This window comes from Myxocyprinus asiaticus, chromosome 48 (genome assembly GCF_019703515.2).
Source record: "Myxocyprinus asiaticus isolate MX2 ecotype Aquarium Trade chromosome 48, UBuf_Myxa_2, whole genome shotgun sequence".
Lineage (NCBI taxonomy): Eukaryota > Metazoa > Chordata > Actinopteri > Cypriniformes > Catostomidae > Myxocyprinus > Myxocyprinus asiaticus.
The window spans coordinates 5,246,816-5,267,787 of NC_059391.1; the positions used below are offsets into that span (position 1 = coordinate 5,246,816).

The 20,972-nt window shown below is 42.8% G+C and overlaps 11 non-coding genes across 11 annotated transcripts; 6 read left to right on the forward strand and 5 right to left on the reverse strand.

The window, feature by feature from the left end:
• Positions 1-10,418: 10,418 nt before the first annotated feature.
• trnae-uuc (transfer RNA glutamic acid (anticodon UUC)) lies at positions 10,419-10,490 on the reverse strand. The gene has a single exon. It is a non-coding gene; the product is annotated as a tRNA-Glu (tRNA).
• Positions 10,491-10,719: 229 nt separating this feature from the next.
• trnaw-cca (transfer RNA tryptophan (anticodon CCA)) lies at positions 10,720-10,791 on the forward strand. The gene has a single exon. It is a non-coding gene; the product is annotated as a tRNA-Trp (tRNA).
• Positions 10,792-12,306: 1,515 nt separating this feature from the next.
• On the forward strand, positions 12,307-12,378 carry trnaw-cca (transfer RNA tryptophan (anticodon CCA)). The gene has a single exon. It is a non-coding gene; the product is annotated as a tRNA-Trp (tRNA).
• A 2,069-nt stretch (positions 12,379-14,447) lies between these two features.
• Positions 14,448-14,519, reverse strand: trnae-uuc (transfer RNA glutamic acid (anticodon UUC)). The gene has a single exon. It is a non-coding gene; the product is annotated as a tRNA-Glu (tRNA).
• A 229-nt stretch (positions 14,520-14,748) lies between these two features.
• Positions 14,749-14,820, forward strand: trnaw-cca (transfer RNA tryptophan (anticodon CCA)). Its single transcript has one exon. It is a non-coding gene; the product is annotated as a tRNA-Trp (tRNA).
• Positions 14,821-16,023: 1,203 nt separating this feature from the next.
• trnae-uuc (transfer RNA glutamic acid (anticodon UUC)) lies at positions 16,024-16,095 on the reverse strand. The gene has a single exon. It is a non-coding gene; the product is annotated as a tRNA-Glu (tRNA).
• Positions 16,096-16,324: 229 nt separating this feature from the next.
• Positions 16,325-16,396, forward strand: trnaw-cca (transfer RNA tryptophan (anticodon CCA)). The gene has a single exon. It is a non-coding gene; the product is annotated as a tRNA-Trp (tRNA).
• A 2,069-nt stretch (positions 16,397-18,465) lies between these two features.
• trnae-uuc (transfer RNA glutamic acid (anticodon UUC)) lies at positions 18,466-18,537 on the reverse strand. Its single transcript has one exon. It is a non-coding gene; the product is annotated as a tRNA-Glu (tRNA).
• Positions 18,538-18,766: 229 nt separating this feature from the next.
• trnaw-cca (transfer RNA tryptophan (anticodon CCA)) lies at positions 18,767-18,838 on the forward strand. Its single transcript has one exon. It is a non-coding gene; the product is annotated as a tRNA-Trp (tRNA).
• A 1,203-nt stretch (positions 18,839-20,041) lies between these two features.
• Positions 20,042-20,113, reverse strand: trnae-uuc (transfer RNA glutamic acid (anticodon UUC)). Its single transcript has one exon. It is a non-coding gene; the product is annotated as a tRNA-Glu (tRNA).
• A 229-nt stretch (positions 20,114-20,342) lies between these two features.
• On the forward strand, positions 20,343-20,414 carry trnaw-cca (transfer RNA tryptophan (anticodon CCA)). The gene has a single exon. It is a non-coding gene; the product is annotated as a tRNA-Trp (tRNA).
• The last annotated feature ends 558 nt before the right edge of the window (positions 20,415-20,972 follow it).

The window sequence follows — 20,972 nt, forward strand, 5'->3', positions numbered from 1 at the left end:
GGTACTATAAAAGTGAGAATAGCTTCCCATACCAGGAATCGAACCCAGGCTGCCTGTGTGAAAACCAGGAATCCTCACCACTAGACCATATGGGACATAAAGACAGATGAGACCTTTGTCACACCAGCCAGGCATTGCAATATTTTCCCATCCACCAACCAGTGGGGCCACCAGCCTTTGTTTTCCAAATGACTACAACTGACTTTTTCATGTTTGCGCATATATGAGCTTTACACTTGTACAACAGGAAGAAGAACTACTGAAGTTTGCTGGTCATCCCTTTCGCAGAGGAGGTACTATAAATGGGTTTGGTCAAGCAAAGCAGATCTCGTGGCGCACCGGTAGCGCGTGTCACTCCATATCAGATGGTTGCGTGTTCAAATCACATCGCGGTCAAGTGCTGCCTTTTGAACATCCTATCACCCTGCTTACAGGGTGATGTACGCCCAAAGTTCAATCCCTGAATGTCTTGAAGGAGCAACCCCACAAACAATAAGGAGAGTATGCCAAGCTCTGGTCTCTGCTTGCTGTCAGCTTGCAAAACTGCTGGAGTGTCTTCATGGTGATTTACCAACTCTTTTGTGATCTTGAGAGAAGATTATTAAGAGACAATCAGAATGAGTAGATTTTCATGCTTTTTCTGTAACAAATTTTGGTAATTTACAGAGGAGTACAATAAAAGTGTCATAAATTTCCAATCTGGGAGAGGAACCCAGGCCGGCTGGTGAAAACCAGGAATCCTGACCACTAGACAATATGGGATTCTTAGGAAGGCCACCTGGGTGAAAACCAGGAATCCTGACCACTAGATTATATGGGACACTTGGAAGGAAAACACCATTGTCACACCAGTCAGGCGCCGCAACATTTTCTCATCCGCTAACCAGTGGAGCCACCAGCCTTGGTTTTCCAAATGTTCAGAAGTCTGAGCATTGTTGGGCCTCATGTATTCAGATAGAAGACAAAGGCAGGCCTAACAGTCAAAAACATTCCTCAAGCCCCCTCCTTCTAAGTCGTAAATCTTACTGATAAAAATCGCGCCAAAATCAAACAAAGGGAGTCCAAAACAGACTACAAATCAATGAAGCCTTGCTCACTAAAGGATCGAGCACTCAACTCCTATTGGATGAGGCACACAACAGAACGTCCCTCAAACATGACATCATCAGGACTTCAAATAATTCTGAAATGCTTCCAAAGTGGCTTCCGGCGACTTCGTTCACCGAATACGGACGTAGCTTTTTGCTGCTCTCCGGTGTAACCTCGTGGCATAAGGAAGTAATGTCCGACTTGAAACTGTAGCCATACAATCTCCATCTCGCTGGACGAGTTGAGATTACTCTGTGTTCAACGAAGGAGAACCGCCGAGAACCGGATCCGAAGGAGACCGCCGAGCAATTCGCATCTTCATCCGTTGGCCTACAGAAGTGAAGAGATTAAAGATTTCTCTTCCATCTTCGATCAAGTCGACATTTCTGAGTTCTCCGCCAGCCCGCCGAGAATCAACAGCCGTACCGCCCTCTGAGAATCAACAGCCGTACCGGCCGCCGACAGCGCGAGGAAACGACCTCTCGTCATCACACGAGCCTCAAGGAACCGGGTCAAAGTTAAAGGACGGAGGAAAACACATTCTACCTGTGTCCTCATGCGATTCAAGTAAGAGGTTATGTCTGGGCAGAGATAGAATATTATAGCGTGTTATTCTTGTGTTTCAAGGTTTTTGCTTGTACAGTTTACGGACCGCCATGTCCGCTAATTATTAATACTCAGGGTATTAATTATCACGAATTTGTTTTGCTGTATTGTGGTCCAACCAAATTGGACTGTTGTGCATTTTCGCCATCGCGGGTGAAACAGAAACTGAGTTCATCCATTAAAGAGTCAAATAACACAGGACTTTTACAAGCCCCGCTCGTAAAACCGCATCTCTGAGTGATGAACACGGCTGCTTTATCTCCAGCTATCGCGAAATCAGCTTTCGGGCTGTCACTTAATCATCTCTCTCTCTCTCTCTCACTAACCACACTGACACACACACACACACACACACACACACACACACACTGTCACACACACACCTTATGTGTTATAGGATTATTTTTATTTCCATATCTAATCATGTCACTGTTTAGTTTGTAGTTGTAAGTTGGAAGTTTATTGACTGCATTGTATTAATTATTAATTGATATTACTGCATAAATAAACTTTTGTTTATATTACAAAGAGAAGTGTTTTGGTTTGTTTTGCATACGCCTGTGTCGTGCTGACGGGATGTCAGTGCTCGGATTCAAACCTTCATTCATTGTTTTTTTTTTTTCCCGAAAATCGATATTCTTCGGATGTCGATTTTCCTAAGAAAACAATCTAATATTGAGACTGTTTTAATATTCGGTTATTAGTCCCTGATTTCAGGGTGGTGCCCCGTCAATGTTAATCCTTATTAATATTCTATTGATTTTTGATAATTGATAATTATCTTTGATGATTGTTGAATTTGAATGATCAATAAGCTACTGTTAATTGTAATTAATGTTTCATCGATGTTAACAATTAACGATTATCTTTGATAAGTGTTGATTTTAAAGGATTAAAAAAAGCTAACATTGATTCTCATCAATGTTCTATTGATTTTTGTAATTAATAATTATCTTTGATAATTATTAATTATTGCTAATAACCAAACTTGCTCCTAAACATAGCACACTACATTTACTGAAGTCCCATATGAGGTTTTGAGTTAGATCCAATTAATTAATTTAAATATTGATTAATAAGTACAGAAATAATTATTAATTATTTCTGATAGTAACACTGATCTAAACAACCAGTAAAGCCCTACATAATAATTGGTGCCCCGTGTGAGGCATCCTACGTGCCAGTTCTGTCACAGTGTGTATGCATAGGAATCCAAAGTAATAACTTGAAATCCTTACTTCAAAGTTTGGTTCTGTTTGACATTTTACTTCTCACAACTTGCCAAACATAAGCCAGTGTGGTGTGAAAGTGCTCTTAAGAGTGAATTAGGGGTTGGTAAATTTACTATAGTCGGCTTAAAACCTGCTGTTGTTGTTATTTAACTCCTAACGCTTTCATCTAAATGTTACAGAGAGGTGCCAAGTCACTTCATTGACGTCCACCAAAGAGAGAACACAGTGAAATTTGCACATTACATAACAGTAGACCGTAAGCCACAGGTCGAAGCCTCTCAACTGTGCTTTCGTGTTAGCATTATATCAACTGTAAAACAACAAGCTGTCAGAGCCACTATCACAAGAATTTTTACAGCCCCAGTAAAATGAGTCACCAATCGCCCTGCATGACTGGAGCTGAAGCTCCACAGAGGTTAGTCGACCCAGCACTGCAAGATGTAGTTGCTGCTGTCCTTCGTCTCTCCATAGAGGAGAGAGATAACCTTAACGGCTACAATATTAGTCGTTGTGATGAAGCATTGCAGGAACTAGTTGATTATGTCAACAACCCGGTCGGGAAGCCAATGTGCACAATCCTGGACCTTGTGGGCCAAATGTTCCTTCTTCATCACCGCAAAACCCAACTGCAAACCGCCGAGCACCAGGCCCAACTCGCACAGCTGCAGAGCAGCTACCAAGCGGTGCAGAGGGAAAATCTCAGCCTGCACCAAGAAATTAGATGCAAAGCTGAGAAAGTCCAGGCACAGAAAGATAATGCCCGGATGCAGGAGGAAAATGAAGCCCTGCGCAGGCAGCTTCAAGCTGCCCAGCTAAAAGTAGAGTCTGATCAAGTAAGTGCAGCTGAAACGCACCGCACGACATCTGACATAGAAGAGGGCTCCCTTTTTAGCGCTACGCGTAGAAATGTGCCCCTGAGAAACCCAGGAACACACGCTAGGAGCCGAGCTGCCCCTAGTGGTACAGTCTCTGACTTCATCCTTCAAGACACCTTTCAAAATCCTCCAGCAGCCCGCTGGTTGGATGCAGGTGCCCCTCCTTATAGTTGCCCTCCTCAGTCATTTTTCAGTCATGACACCGTGCGTTTCAAACCGACTGATTCCACACCACGAAGGGGGGACAATTATTTTCAAGCCCAGAGTGGTGTAAGCGGCTCGAATATCCCATTAGCCAGGGAGATGTACGCAACCCGGGGTCCACCCCCACGCATCGACTGGACTCCTTCCCCACCACGAAGGGGAGGAAGTCGTCCTCATCGCTATAGCGATCTGAGTGACTATGATGTTTCGGATGACTCAGACGACCCGTGGTCGTACCGACACCAGCGCTTGCGCATCCGACAACTCGAGTCCCTCGCAGGGGACATAGAACGCTTTGACCCAAATAATCGAGATTCAATCATCGACAGTTATCTTAGGGAAATTGAGCACTGCCTGATTGATTTGCCTTACGCTTCCTCGCGCGAAAAACTCAAGCTCATATGGAAGACCACGGTAAGGAGTGTCCATGCGTTCATGGAAACGCTACCGACTGGTACACGAAACCGCTACTCAGCTCTGTGTAAAGCCCTATGCGAGGAGTATTCGCTGTATATCGACGAAGCCTCCGCTACCATAGCTGCTTTCGCCATCACCCAAAAGAGGCAAGAGCCTCCGCGTGAGTATTATAGATGCCTGAGAACCACGTACTTCCAAGGAAGTAATGCACCAGGTCTGGAGGAGGAACGAGCTTTCAAGTCTCTTTTCCTTCACAACCTCCACGAGTGCGTGCGATATGACATCACAATGCACTGCAGAATGGGCAACCCCACCATGCAGGAAATCAGAAAGTACGCGCAACTGGCATGGGAGACACGCGTGCGCCCTGCCCGAGGGCATGAAGGCGACGCCAGAGCCCTGGGGATCCAAGCCTCATATGCAGACCTAGCGTTTGAAGGCAACAAAACGCCTCACGTTAAGGTGAATGCTAGAACAGGACCCCAGAGGCGCCGATCACCCCGCCAGCAGGGTAAGCAACAGAACCAGGGGGGTGGTAACCAGACACACCACCAGGGTCACGGCAGACCTAAACAACAAAACGTTCGCTGGCCGAAAAGAAATGCGCGTTTCGAACGAAAACCCAAACAAGAAGGTGAGTGGATAGGCAAGGTTTCAAATCCCCTCAGAGAACAAGATTTGAGAGAGGAAATGGAGGATATTAGGAGACGCTTGACTGAGTTAGTAACTAAGCTTGACGTGCTCCGTTGTTCACCAGGTCTGTCGACCTCCTCAAAGGAACACGGCACTGAAACCCCGTTAGTATGACTAGACGATGTACCCCCTCCCGTTAACGCCAAAGTTTAATTTGTAGGTCGGGAAAAGGGGAACAGTGTCCAAGTTGCTCCCCAAAACAGTCACTCCTAACATGCCACACCCTCCTTTTCTGACCTTCTTGGGCGATCTGTACCGTAAGGGCAACGCCTGACACGTGGGTCATTCAACTCCCACGCACTACTCAACACCGGTTCCGAAATAGTCTAATGGGTTCCAACACCTTCGCAGAGGTGGCTAGAGCAAAGCTCTCCCTTGGCAAACCGTTATAGACAGAGACCTGCAACGTAAGCATCACAAGCTACACACAAGATAGGTCGTCTATCACAAAACGGGCCTGGATTGACACCTTTCAAGGGATGATGCTAACATACCCTGTTTATATATGTCCCATTAATACGGAACCACCGTTAGTTGGCCAGGACCTACTGAACCGATTGGCTCCGCTCATTGACTGCCGTCGTGGACACATGTGGGCTCAGGTTGACATACCGAGACCACTTGGTCCAGAAAACAGTTCGCCAGCTTCAGATACACACGTCGCCATCGTCCAAACAATCCAGCAGAGACGACGACTCCAATAAGAACAATTACAGGGCCTGGGTAAAACCCTTCAGGGTACTATAGTCACTGTAAATTTGCAATCCGTTCTTATCAATAACACTTTGCACTCTTTAGGGATTTTGTCAGAGAAAACAACTTATGCGTGTATCGTTAGAGATCTAATGCAGGACCTCAGGGAAATTAGCTCCTCAGTCAACAGTCTGAGTGGTGGAAGGATTCCAGCTTACCTGTTATCCCTAGACTTTTTCGAACAAATCCTTAGATCTGCAACTATCTCCATTGTGCAACCTTCACAGATACACATGGCATATAGTTTGGCATTGAAATTCCAATCCATGTAAATCCTCAGAACCTCAAAATAGGATTTATCCTCAATCTACCATCATAGGCAGAATATATATAGACTAAAATCTGTATTTAATGTTGGTTTTCAGAGAGGTAATGCACACATTCACCTCAAAACACCACCAACACTCGCCTACCATGATGAGGACCCCTCGCTCTACCTCATCTCTAACCTAAACATGTGTACTAAGACAAAGTACATTCATTGGGTTTGTCAAAACTCAACCCCTTTGTTAGAGAGGTGACTAACTACCTCTGCGGCCAAAGAGCCAAATTCCATGAACAAGTGTCATGGTAGCATGTCCATCAAAGATGAAGGAACAGAGACAAAGGTAGAGCGAGCAGGCAGTCGCTGGCTCGTTAACACCAGCCACCGAAGTCATACGACTGCCATGATACAGCCACTAAGCTAAGGCCACTAAACTAAGGCTACCAAACCAAACGGTGTTCTTAATGGTTCCCCAAAGAGCCAGCGTGCACACTGACGATATTGTCCTCCATCATCTCAACGTCAACAAACATGACGCAGAAACTGAGATCATGGACGCATTTAGAGGTCACAGCCTCACCGTTGATGACACCCATCAACAGCAGCTTCAGGCTGAAGGGATGGAATTAGTGAAGTTCAGTCTCAAACCGACTGGCTTGACCACTATGTTTCATAGTCACATAAGCAGATCGTCATCTTACCAAGAACACCCTATCAGTTTGGTTGCCCTCTGGCTCCTCCTTAGTGGTTGGATCATCGCAATTATTGCACACGCCATGTACAGGTACATTCAACACCTACAGGCCAGACTGGACTCACTTCTCATACAGCCGCATTTTACACACCAGTCTGAGCCCATCACACAGGTTAACCCCATCATTTCCAAGGATAAGCCATTTTAACCTTTAACCCTCCTTTCCTCTAACATTTTGTTCCTAGTAACCAATGTCAGGTTCTACTTTGATTTTGTGTTATGACCAAAGAACAACAAAGGATTGTGTTGTGGTTAATGCTGTGCCTTCCAATAACTTGAAATGTTTATGTGTGATGAATGTAGTTTTAGAATTAGCTAGAAGTTCTATGCCCAGATGTGCCTCAATCTCTGTCCAGACGATAAAGCCTCTGTGAACTCTAATGAACTGTATGGACTGTGCAACCATTTCTCTTTCCTATCAGGAATACATGGATGGCGTAACCCACAGGTTACTGTGAACCGACAAGAACTGTTCGGCCCTTCAGTTGCTCTAAAGATGCTGGACAACAACCAACTCTTCAGAACAAAGGGGGGAATGTTGGGCCTCATGTATTCAGATAGAAGACAAAGGCAGGCCTAACAGTCAAAAACATTCCTCAAGCCCCCTCCTTCTAAGTCGTAAATCTTACTGATAAAAATCGCGCCAAAATCAAACAAAGGGAGTCCAAAACAGACTACAAATCAATGAAGCCTTGCTCACTAAAAGATCGAGCACTCAACTCCTATTGGATGAGGCACACAACAGAACGTCCCTCAAACATGACATCATCAGGACTTCAAATAATTCTGAAATGCTTCCAAAGTGGCTTCCGGCGACTTCATTCACCGAATACGGACGTAGCTTTTTGCTGCTCTCCGGTGTAACCTCGTGGCATAAGGAAGTAATGTCCGACTTGAAACTGTAGCCATACAATCTCCATCTCGCTGGACGAGTTGAGATTACTCTGTGTTCAACGAAGGAGAACCGCCGAGAACCGGATCCGAAGGAGACCGCCGAGCAATTCGCATCTTCATCCGTTGGCCTACAGAAGTGAAGAGATTAAAGATTTCTCTTCCATCTTCGATCAAGTCGACATTTCTGAGTTCTCCGCCAGCCCGCCGAGAATCAACAGCCGTACCGCCCTCTGAGAATCAACAGCCGTACCGGCCGCCGACAGCGCGAGGAAACGACCTCTCGTCATCACACGAGCCTCAAGGAACCGGGTCAAAGTTAAAGGACGGAGGAAAACACATTCTACCTGTGTCCTCATGCGATTCAAGTAAGAGGTTACGTCTGGGCAGAGATAGAATATTATAGCGTGTTATTCTTGTGTTTCAAGGTTTTTGCTTGTACAGTTTACGGACCGCCATGTCCGCTAATTATTAATACTCAGGGTATTAATTATCACGAATTTGTTTTGCTGTATTGTGGTCCAACCAAATTGGACTGTTGTGCATTTTCGCCATCGCGGGTGAAACAGAAACTGAGTTCATCCATTAAAGAGTCAAATAACACAGGACTTTTACGAGCCCCGCTTGTAAAACCGCATTTCTGAGTGATGAACACGGCTGCTTTATCTCCAGCTATCGCGAAATCAGCTTTCGGGCTGTCACTTAATCATCTCTCTCTCTCTCTCTCACTAACCACACTGACACACACACACACACACACTGTCACACACACACCTTATGTGTTATAGGATTATTTTTATTTCCATATCTAATCATGTCACTGTTTAGTTTGTAGTTGTAAGTCGGAAATTTATTGACTGCATTGTATTAATTATTAATTGATATTATTGCATAAATAAACTTTTGTTTATATTACAAAGAGAAGTGTTTTGGTTTGTTTTGCATACGCCTGTGTCGTGCTGACGGGATGTCAGTGCTCGGATTCAAACCTTCATTCATTGTTTTTTTTTTTTTCCCGAAAATCGATATTCTTCGGATGTCGATTTTCCTAAGAAAACAATCTAATATTGAGACTGTTTTAATATTCGGTTATTAGTCCCTGATTTCAGGGTGGTGCCCCGTCAATGTTAATCCTTATTAATATTCTATTGATTTTTGATAATTGATAATTATCTTTGATGATTGTTGAATTTGAATGATCAATAAGCTAGTGTTAATTGTAATTAATGTTTCATCGATGTTAACAATTAACGATTATCTTTGATAAGTGTTGATTTTAAAGGATTAAAAAAAGCTAACATTGATTCTCATCAATGTTCTATTGATTTTTGTAATTAATAATTATCTTTGATAATTATTAATTATTGCGAATAACCAAACTTGCTCCTAAACGTAGCACACTACATTTACTGGAGTCCCATATGAGGTTTTGAGTTAGATCCAATTAATTAAATTAAATATTGATTAATAAGTACAGAAATAATTATTAATTATTTCTGATAGTAACACTGATCTAAACAACCAGTAAAGCCCTACAGCATGTATGAGCGTTAAACTTGTACAAGAGAAAGAACTCACACTGCAAAATGTTTGTTGGTCATTTGGAAAAAGCCTTACTCAGAGGAGGTGGAATCTCTTTACGGTGATTTACAAACTCTTTGGTGATCTTGACAGGAGATTAATAAGAGACAATCAGAATGAACAAGCTTTGGATTCTTTTTCTGTAAATAATTTAGGTGATTTAAAGAGGAGAATAATAAAAGTGTGAAAAGCTTACCATACCAGGAGTAGAACCCAGGGCACCTGGGTGAAAACCAGGAATCCTAAAAGCTAGAACATATGGGACACAAAGCAAGAGAGCACCTTTGTCACACCAGTCAGGTGCTGCAAAATGTTCACATCCGCTAACCAGTGGAGCCACGAGCCTTGGTATTCCAAATGTGAACAATTGAATTTTTCATGTCTGAGCATTTCTGAGCATTAAACTTGTAAAACAGAAAGAAGAATTCACACTGCAAACGGTTTGCTGATCATTTTGAAAAATTCTTCATCAGAGGAGGTGGAGCCTCTTTATAGTTATATATAAACTCTTTGGTGATCTTGACAGGAGATTATTAAGAGACAATCAGAATGAACAAGCTTTGGATTCTTTTTCTGTAAATAATTTAGGTGATTTAAAGAGGAGAATAATAAAAGTGTGAAAAGCTTACCATACCAGGAGTAGAACCCAGGGCACCTGGGTGAAAACCAGGAATCCTAAAAGCTAGAACATATGGGACACAAAGCAAGAGAGCACCTTTGTCACACCAGTCAGGTGCTGCAAAATGTTCACATCCGCTAACCAGTGGAGCCACGAGCCTTGGTATTCCAAATGTGAACAATTGAATTTTTCATGTCTGAGCATTTCTGAGCATTAAACTTGTAAAACAGAAAGAAGAATTCACACTGCAAACGGTTTGCTGATCATTTTGAAAAATTCTTCATCAGAGGAGGTGGAGCCTCTTTATAGTTATATATAAACTCTTTGGTGATCTTGACAGGAGATTATTAAGAGACAATCAGAATGAACAAGCTTTGGATTCTTTTTTCTGTAACAAACAGAGTTAATTGACAGAGGGTACCACAAAAGTGAGAATAGCTTCCCATACCGGGAGTCGAACCCGGGCCGCCTGGGTGAAAACCAGGAATCCTCACCGCTAGACCATATGGGACATAAAGGCAGGTGAGACCTTTGTCACACCAGTCAGGCATTGCAATATTTTCCCATCCACCAACCAGTGGGGCCACCAGCCTTTGTTTTCCAAATGATTACAACTGACTTTTTCATGTTTGCGCATATACGAGCTTTACACTTGTACAACAGGAAGAAGAACTACTGAAGTTTGCTGGTCATCCCTTTCGCAGAGGAGGTACTATAAATGGGTTTGGTCAAGCAAAGCAGATCTCGTGGCGCAACGGTAGCGCGTCTGACTCCAGATCAGAAGGTTGCGTGTTCAAATCACGTCGGGGTCAAGTACTGCCTTTTGAACATCCTATCACCCTGCTTACAGGGTGATGTACGCCCAAAGTTCAATCCCTGAATGTCTTGAAGGAGCAACCCCACAAACAATAAGGAGAGTATGCCAAGCTCTGGTCTCTGCTTGCTGTCAGCTTGCAAAACTGCTGGAGTGTCTTCATGGTGATTTACCAACTCTTTTGTGATCTTGAGAGAAGATTATTAAGAGACAATCAGAATGAGTGAGATTTTCATGCTTTTTCTGTAACAAATTTTGGTAATTTACAGAGGAGTACAATAAAAGTGTCATAAATTTCCAATCTGGGAGAGGAACCCAGGCCGGCTGGTGAAAACCAGAAATCCTGACCACTAGACAATATGGGATTCTTAGGAAGGCCACCTGGGTGAAAACCAGGAATCCTGACCACTAGATTATATGGGACACTTGGAAGGAAAACACCATTGTCACACCAGTCAGGCGCCGCAACATTTTCTCATCCGCTAACCAGTGGAGCCACCAGCCTTGGTTTTCCAAATGTTCAGAAGTCTGAGCATGTATGAGCGTTAAACTTGTACAAGAGAAAGAACTCACACTGCAAAATGTTTGTTGGTCATTTGGAAAAAGCCTTACTCAGAGGAGGTGGAATCTCTTTACGGTGCTTTACAAACTCTTTGGTGATCTTGACAGGAGATTATTAAGAGACAATCAGAATGAACAAGCTTTGGATTCTTTTTCTGTAAATAATTTAGGTGATTTAAAGAGGAGAATAATAAAAGTGTGAAAAGCTTACCATACCAGGAGTAGAACCCAGGGCACCTGGGTGAAAACCAGGAATCCTAAAAGCTAGAACATATGGGACACAAAGCAAGAGAGAACCTTTGTCACACCAGTCAGGTGCTGCAAAATGTTCACATCCGCTAACCAGTGGAGCCACGAGCCTTGGTATTCCAAATGTGAACAATTGAATTTTTCATGCCTGAGCATTTCTGAGCATTAAACTTGTAAAACAGAAAGAAGAATTCACACTGCAAACGGTTTGCTGATCATTTTGAAAAATTCTTCATCAGAGGAGGTGGAGCCTCTTTATAGTTATATATAAACTCTTTGGTGATCTTGACAGGAGATTATTAAGAGACAATCAGAATGAACAAGCTTTGGATTCTTTTTTCTGTAACAAACAGAGTTAATTGACAGAGGGTACCACAAAAGTGAGAATAGCTTCCCATACTATTGTATTTTTTCATGTCGAACCCGGGCCGCCTGGGTGAAAACCAGGAATCCTCACCGCTAGACCATATGGGACATAAAGGCAGGTGAGACCTTTGTCACACCAGTCAGGCATTGCAATATTTTCCCATCCACCAACCAGTGGGGCCACCAGCCTTTGTTTTCCAAATGATTACAACTGACTTTTTCATGTTTGCGCATATACGAGCTTTACACTTGTACAACAGGAAGAAGAACTACTGAAGTTTGCTGGTCATCCCTTTCGCAGAGGAGGTACTATAAATGGGTTTGGTCAAGCAAAGCAGATCTCGTGGCGCAACGGTAGCGCGTCTGACTCCAGATCAGAAGGTTGCGTGTTCAAATCACGTCGGGGTCAAGTACTGCCTTTTGAACATCCTATCACCCTGCTTACAGGGTGATGTACGCCCAAAGTTCAATCCCTGAATGTCTTGAAGGAGCAACCCCACAAACAATAAGGAGAGTATGCCAAGCTCTGGTCTCTGCTTGCTGTCAGCTTGCAAAACTGCTGGAGTGTCTTCATGGTGATTTACCAACTCTTTTGTGATCTTGAGAGAAGATTATTAAGAGACAATCAGAATGAGTGAGATTTTCATGCTTTTTCTGTAACAAATTTTGGTAATTTACAGAGGAGTACAATAAAAGTGTCATAAATTTCCAATCTGGGAGAGGAACCCAGGCCGGCTGGTGAAAACCAGAAATCCTGACCACTAGACAATATGGGATTCTTAGGAAGGCCACCTGGGTGAAAACCAGGAATCCTGACCACTAGATTATATGGGACACTTGGAAGGAAAACACCATTGTCACACCAGTCAGGCGCCGCAACATTTTCTCATCCGCTAACCAGTGGAGCCACCAGCCTTGGTTTTCCAAATGTTCAGAAGTCTGAGCATGTATGAGCGTTAAACTTGTACAAGAGAAAGAACTCACACTGCAAAATGTTTGTTGGTCATTTGGAAAAAGCCTTACTCAGAGGAGGTGGAATCTCTTTACGGTGCTTTACAAACTCTTTGGTGATCTTGACAGGAGATTATTAAGAGACAATCAGAATGAACAAGCTTTGGATTCTTTTTCTGTAAATAATTTAGGTGATTTAAAGAGGAGAATAATAAAAGTGTGAAAAGCTTACCATACCAGGAGTAGAACCCAGGGCACCTGGGTGAAAACCAGGAATCCTAAAAGCTAGAACATATGGGACACAAAGCAAGAGAGCACCTTTGTCACACCAGTCAGGTGCTGCAAAATGTTCACATCCGCTAACCAGTGGAGCCACGAGCCTTGGTATTCCAAATGTGAACAATTGAATTTTTCATGCCTGAGCATTTCTGAGCATTAAACTTGTAAAACAGAAAGAAGAATTCACACTGCAAACGGTTTGCTGATCATTTTGAAAAATTCTTCATCAGAGGAGGTGGAGCCTCTTTATAGTTATATATAAACTCTTTGGTGATCTTGACAGGAGATTATTAAGAGACAATCAGAATGAACAAGCTTTGGATTCTTTTTCTGTAAATAATTTAGGTGATTTAAAGAGGAGAATAATAAAAGTGTGAAAAGCTTACCATACCAGGAGTAGAACCCAGGGCACCTGGGTGAAAACCAGGAATCCTAAAAGCTAGAACATATGGGACACAAAGCAAGAGAGCACCTTTGTCACACCAGTCAGGTGCTGCAAAATGTTCACATCCGCTAACCAGTGGAGCCACGAGCCTTGGTATTCCAAATGTGAACAATTGAATTTTTCATGTCTGAGCATTTCTGAGCATTAAACTTGTAAAACAGAAAGAAGAATTCACACTGCAAACGGTTTGCTGATCATTTTGAAAAATTCTTCATCAGAGGAGGTGGAGCCTCTTTATAGTTATATATAAACTCTTTGGTGATCTTGACAGGAGATTATTAAGAGACAATCAGAATGAACAAGCTTTGGATTCTTTTTCTGTAAATAATTTAGGTGATTTAAAGAGGAGAATAATAAAAGTGTGAAAAGCTTACCATACCAGGAGTAGAACCCAGGGCACCTGGGTGAAAACCAGGAATCCTAAAAGCTAGAACATATGGGACACAAAGCAAGAGAGCACCTTTGTCACACCAGTCAGGTGCTGCAAAATGTTCACATCCGCTAACCAGTGGAGCCACGAGCCTTGGTATTCCAAATGTGAACAATTGAATTTTTCATGTCTGAGCATTTCTGAGCATTAAACTTGTAAAACAGAAAGAAGAATTCACACTGCAAACGGTTTGCTGATCATTTTGAAAAATTCTTCATCAGAGGAGGTGGAGCCTCTTTATAGTTATATATAAACTCTTTGGTGATCTTGACAGGAGATTATTAAGAGACAATCAGAATGAACAAGCTTTGGATTCTTTTTTCTGTAACAAACAGAGTTAATTGACAGAGGGTACCACAAAAGTGAGAATAGCTTCCCATACCGGGAGTCGAACCCGGGCCGCCTGGGTGAAAACCAGGAATCCTCACCGCTAGACCATATGGGACATAAAGGCAGGTGAGACCTTTGTCACACCAGTCAGGCATTGCAATATTTTCCCATCCACCAACCAGTGGGGCCACCAGCCTTTGTTTTCCAAATGATTACAACTGACTTTTTCATGTTTGCGCATATACGAGCTTTACACTTGTACAACAGGAAGAAGAACTACTGAAGTTTGCTGGTCATCCCTTTCGCAGAGGAGGTACTATAAATGGGTTTGGTCAAGCAAAGCAGATCTCGTGGCGCAACGGTAGCGCGTCTGACTCCAGATCAGAAGGTTGCGTGTTCAAATCACGTCGGGGTCAAGTACTGCCTTTTGAACATCCTATCACCCTGCTTACAGGGTGATGTATGCCCAAAGTTCAATCCCTGAATGTCTTGAAGGAGCAACCCCACAAACAATAAGGAGAGTATGCCAAGCTCTGGTCTCTGCTTGCTGTCAGCTTGCAAAACTGCTGGAGTGTCTTCATGGTGATTTACCAACTCTTTTGTGATCTTGAGAGAAGATTATTAAGAGACAATCAGAATGAGTGAGATTTTCATGCTTTTTCTGTAACAAATTTTGGTAATTTACAGAGGAGTACAATAAAAGTGTCATAAATTTCCAATCTGGGAGAGGAACCCAGGCCGGCTGGTGAAAACCAGAAATCCTGACCACTAGACAATATGGGATTCTTAGGAAGGCCACCTGGGTGAAAACCAGGAATCCTGACCACTAGATTATATGGGACACTTGGAAGGAAAACACCATTGTCACACCAGTCAGGCGCCGCAACATTTTCTCATCCGCTAACCAGTGGAGCCACCAGCCTTGGTTTTCCAAATGTTCAGAAGTCTGAGCATGTATGAGCGTTAAACTTGTACAAGAGAAAGAACTCACACTGCAAAATGTTTGTTGGTCATTTGGAAAAAGCCTTACTCAGAGGAGGTGGAATCTCTTTACGGTGCTTTACAAACTCTTTGGTGATCTTGACAGGAGATTATTAAGAGACAATCAGAATGAACAAGCTTTGGATTCTTTTTCTGTAAATAATTTAGGTGATTTAAAGAGGAGAATAATAAAAGTGTGAAAAGCTTACCATACCAGGAGTAGAACCCAGGGCACCTGGGTGAAAACCAGGAATCCTAAAAGCTAGAACATATGGGACACAAAGCAAGAGAGCACCTTTGTCACACCAGTCAGGTGCTGCAAAATGTTCACATCCGCTAACCAGTGGAGCCACGAGCCTTGGTATTCCAAATGTGAACAATTGAATTTTTCATGCCTGAGCATTTCTGAGCATTAAACTTGTAAAACAGAAAGAAGAATTCACACTGCAAACGGTTTGCTGATCATTTTGAAAAATTCTTCATCAGAGGAGGTGGAGCCTCTTTATAGTTATATATAAACTCTTTGGTGATCTTGACAGGAGATTATTAAGAGACAATCAGAATGAACAAGCTTTGGATTCTTTTTTCTGTAACAAACAGAGTTAATTGACAGAGGGTACCACAAAAGTGAGAATAGCTTCCCATACCGGGAGTCGAACCCGGGCCGCCTGGGTGAAAACCAGGAATCCTCACCGCTAGACCATATGGGACATAAAGGCAGGTGAGACCTTTGTCACACCAGTCAGGCATTGCAATATTTTCCCATCCACCAACCAGTGGGGCCACCAGCCTTTGTTTTCCAAATGATTACAACTGACTTTTTCATGTTTGCGCATATACGAGCTTTACACTTGTACAACAGGAAGAAGAACTACTGAAGTTTGCTGGTCATCCCTTTCGCAGAGGAGGTACTATAAATGGGTTTGGCCAAGCAAAGCAGATCTCGTGGCGCAACGGTAGCGCGTCTGACTCCAGATCAGAAGGTTGCGTGTTCAAATCACGTCGGGGTCAAGTACTGCCTTTTGAACATCCTATCACCCTGCTTACAGGGTGATGTACGCCCAAAGTTCAATCCCTGAATGTCTTGAAGGAGCAACCCCACAAACAATAAGGAGAGTATGCCAAGCTCTGGTCTCTGCTTGCTGTCAGCTTGCAAAACTGCTGGAGTGTCTTCATGGTGATTTACCAACTCTTTTGTGATCTTGAGAGAAGATTATTAAGAGACAATCAGAATGAGTGAGATTTTCATGCTTTTTCTGTAACAAATTTTGGTAATTTACAGAGGAGTACAATAAAAGTGTCATAAATTTCCAATCTGGGAGAGGAACCCAGGCCGGCTGGTGAAAACCAGAAATCCTGACCACTAGACAATATGGGATTCTTAGGAAGGCCACCTGGGTGAAAACCAGGAATCCTGACCACTAGATTATATGGGACACTTGGAAGGAAAACACCATTGTCACACCAGTCAGGCGCCGCAACATTTTCTCATCCGCTAACCAGTGGAGCCACCAGCCTTGGTTTTCCAAATGTTCAGAAGTCTGAGCATGTATGAGCGTTAAACTTGTACAAGAGAAAGAACTCACACTGCAAAATGTTTGTTGGTCATTTGGAAAAAGCCTTACTCAGAGGAGGTGGAATCTCTTTACGGTGCTTTACAAACTCTTTGGTGATCTTGACAGGAGATTATTAAGAGACAATCAGAATGAACAAGCTTTGGATTCTTTTTCTGTAAATAATTTAGGTGATTTAAAGAGGAGAATAATAAAAGTGTGAAAAGCTTACCATACCAGGAGTAGAACCCAGGGCACCTGGGTGAAAACCAGGAATCCTAAAAGCTAGAACATATGGGACACAAAGCAAGAGAGCACCTTTGTCACACCAGTCAGGTGCTGCAAAATGTTCACATCCGCTAACCAGTGGAGCCACGAGCCTTGGTATTCCAAATGTGAACAATTGATTTTTTCATGCCTGAGCATTTCTGAGCATTAAACTTGTAAAACAGAAAGAAGAATTCACACTGCAAACGGTTTGCTGATCATTTTGAAAAATTCTTCATCAGAGGAGGTGGAGCCTCTTTATAGTTATATATAAACTCTTTGGTGATCTTGACAGGAGATTATTAAGAGACAATCAGAATGAACAAGCTTTGGATTCTTTTTCTGTAAATAATTTAGGTGATTTAAAGAGGAGAATAATAAAAGTGTGAAAAGCTTACCATACCAGGAGTAGAACCCAGGGCACCTGGGTGAAAACCAGGAATCCTAAAAGCTAGAACATATGGGACACAAAGCAAGAGAGCACCTTTGTCACACCAGTCAGGTGCTGCAAAATGTTCACATCCGCTAACCAGTGGAGCCACGAGCCTTGGTATTCCAAATGTGAACAATTGAATTTTTCATGTCTGAGCATTTCTGAGCATTAAACTTGTAAAACAGAAAGAAGAATTCACACTGCAAACGGTTTGCTGATCATTTTGAAAAATTCTTCATCAGAGGAGGTGGAGCCTCTTTATAGTTATATATAAACTCTTTGGTGATCTTGACAGGAGATTATTAAGAGACAATCAGAATGAACAAGCTTTGGATTCTTTTTCTGTAAATAATTTAGGTGATTTAAAGAGGAGAATAATAAAAGTGTGAAAAGCTTACCATACCAGGAGTAGAACCCAGGGCACCTGGGTGAAAACCAGGAATCCTAAAAGCTAGAACATATGGGACACAAAGCAAGAAAGCACCTTTGTCACACCAGTCAGGTGCTGCAAAATGTTCACATCCGCTAACCAGTGGAGCCACGAGCCTTGGTATTCCAAATGTGAACAATTGAATTTTTCATGTCTGAGCATTTCTGAGCATTAAACTTGTAAAACAGAAAGAAGAATTCACACTGCAAACGGTTTGCTGATCATTTTGAAAAATTCTTCATCAGAGGAGGTGGAGCCTCTTTATAGTTATATATAAACTCTTTGGTGATCTTGACAGGAGATTATTAAGAGACAATCAGAATGAACAAGCTTTGGATTCTTTTTTCTGTAACAAACAGAGTTAATTGACAGAGGGTACCACAAAAGTGAGAATAGCTTCCCATACCGGGAGTCGAACCCGGGCCGCCTGGGTGAAAACCAGGAATCCTCACCGCTAGACCATATGGGACATAAAGGCAGGTGAGACCTTTGTCACACCAGTCAGGCATTGCAATATTTTCCCATCCACCAACCAGTGGGGCCACCAGCCTTTGTTTTCCAAATGATTACAACTGACTTTTTCATGTTTGCGCATATACGAGCTTTACACTTGTACAACAGGAAGAAGAACTACTGAAGTTTGCTGGTCATCCCTTTCGCAGAGGAGGTACTATAAATGGGTTTGGTCAAGCAAAGCAGATCTCGTGGCGCAACGGTAGCGCGTCTGACTCCAGATCAGAAGGTTGCGTGTTCAAATCACGTCGGGGTCAAGTACTGCCTTTTGAACATCCTATCACCCTGCTTACAGGGTGATGTATGCCCAAAGTTCAATCCCTGAATGTCTTGAAGGAGCAACCCCACAAACAATAAGGAGAGTATGCCAAGCTCTGGTCTCTGCTTGCTGTCAGCTTGCAAAACTGCTGGAGTGTCTTCATGGTGATTTACCAACTCTTTTGTGATCTTGAGAGAAGATTATTAAGAGACAATCAGAATGAGTGAGATTTTCATGCTTTTTCTGTAACAAATTTTGGTAATTTACAGAGGAGTACAATAAAAGTGTCATAAATTTCCAATCTGGGAGAGGAACCCAGGCCGGCTGGTGAAAACCAGAAATCCTGACCACTAGACAATATGGGATTCTTAGGAAGGCCACCTGGGTGAAAACCAGGAATCCTGACCACTAGATTATATGGGACACTTGGAAGGAAAACACCATTGTCACACCAGTCAGGCGCCGCAACATTTTCTCATCCGCTAACCAGTGGAGCCACCAGCCTTGGTTTTCCAAATGTTCAGAAGTCTGAGCATGTATGAGCGTTAAACTTGTACAAGAGAAAGAACTCACACTGCAAAATGTTTGTTGGTCATTTGGAAAAAGCCTTACTCAGAGGAGGTGGAATCTCTTTACGGTGCTTTACAAACTCTTTGGTGATCTTGACAGGAGATTATTAAGAGACAATCAGAATGAACAAGCTTTGGATTCTTTTTCTGTAAATAATTTAGGTGATTTAAAGAGGAGAATAATAAAAGTGTGAAAAGCTTACCATACCAGGAGTAGAACCCAGGGCACCTGGGTGAAAACCAGGAATCCTAAAAGCTAGAACATATGGGACACAAAGCAAGAGAGCACCTTTGTCACACCAGTCAGGTGCTGCAAAATGTTCACATCCGCTAACCAGTGGAGCCACGAGCCTTGGTATTCCAAATGTGAACAATTGAATTTTTCATGCCTGAGCATTTCTGAGCATTAAACTTGTAAAACAGAAAGAAGAATTCACACTGCAAACGGTTTGCTGATCATTTTGAAAAATTCTTCATCAGAGGAGGTGGAGCCTCTTTATAGTTATATATAAACTCTTTGGTGATCTTGACAGGAGATTATTAAGAGACAATCAGAATGAACAAGCTTTGGATTCTTTTTTCTGTAACAAACAGAGTTAATTGACAGAGGGTACCACAAAAGTGAGAATAGCTTCCCATACCGGGAGTCGAACCCGGGCCGCCTGGGTGAAAACCAGGAATCCTCACCGCTAGACCATATGGGACATAAAGGCAGGTGAGACCTTTGTCACACCAGTCAGGCATTGCAATATTTTCCCATCCACCAACCAGTGGGGCCACCAGCCTTTGTTTTCCAAATGATTACAACTGACTTTTTCATGTTTGCGCATATACGAGCTTTACACTTGTACAACAGGAAGAAGAACTACTGAAGTTTGCTGGTCATCCCTTTCGCAGAGGAGGTACTATAAATGGGTTTGGCCAAGCAAAGCAGATCTCGTGGCGCAACGGTAGCGCGTCTGACTCCAGATCAGAAGGTTGCGTGTTCAAATCACGTCGGGGTCAAGTACTGCCTTTTGAACATCCTATCACCCTGCTTACAGGGTGATGTACGCCCAAAGTTCAATCCCTGAATGTCTTGAAGGAGCAACCCCACAAACAATAAGGAGAGTATGCCAAGCTCTGGTCTCTGCTTGCTGTCAGCTTGCAAAACTGCTGGAGTGTCTTCATGGTGATTTACCAACTCTTTTGTGATCTTGAGAGAAGATTATTAAGAGACAATCAGAATGAGTGAGATTTTCATGCTTTTTCTGTAACAAATTTTGGTAATTTACAGAGGAGTACAATAAAAGTGTCATAAATTTCCAATCTGGGAGAGGAACCCAGGCCGGCTGGTGAAAACCAGAAATCCTGACCACTAGACAATATGGGATTCTTAGGAAGGCCACCTGGGTGAAAACCAGGAATCCTGACCACTAGATTATATGGGACACTTGGAAGGAAAACACCATTGTCACACCAGTCAGGCGCCGCAACATTTTCTCATCCGCTAACCAGTGGAGCCACCAGCCTTGGTTTTCCAAATGTTCAGAAGTCTGAGCATGTATGAGCGTTAAACTTGTA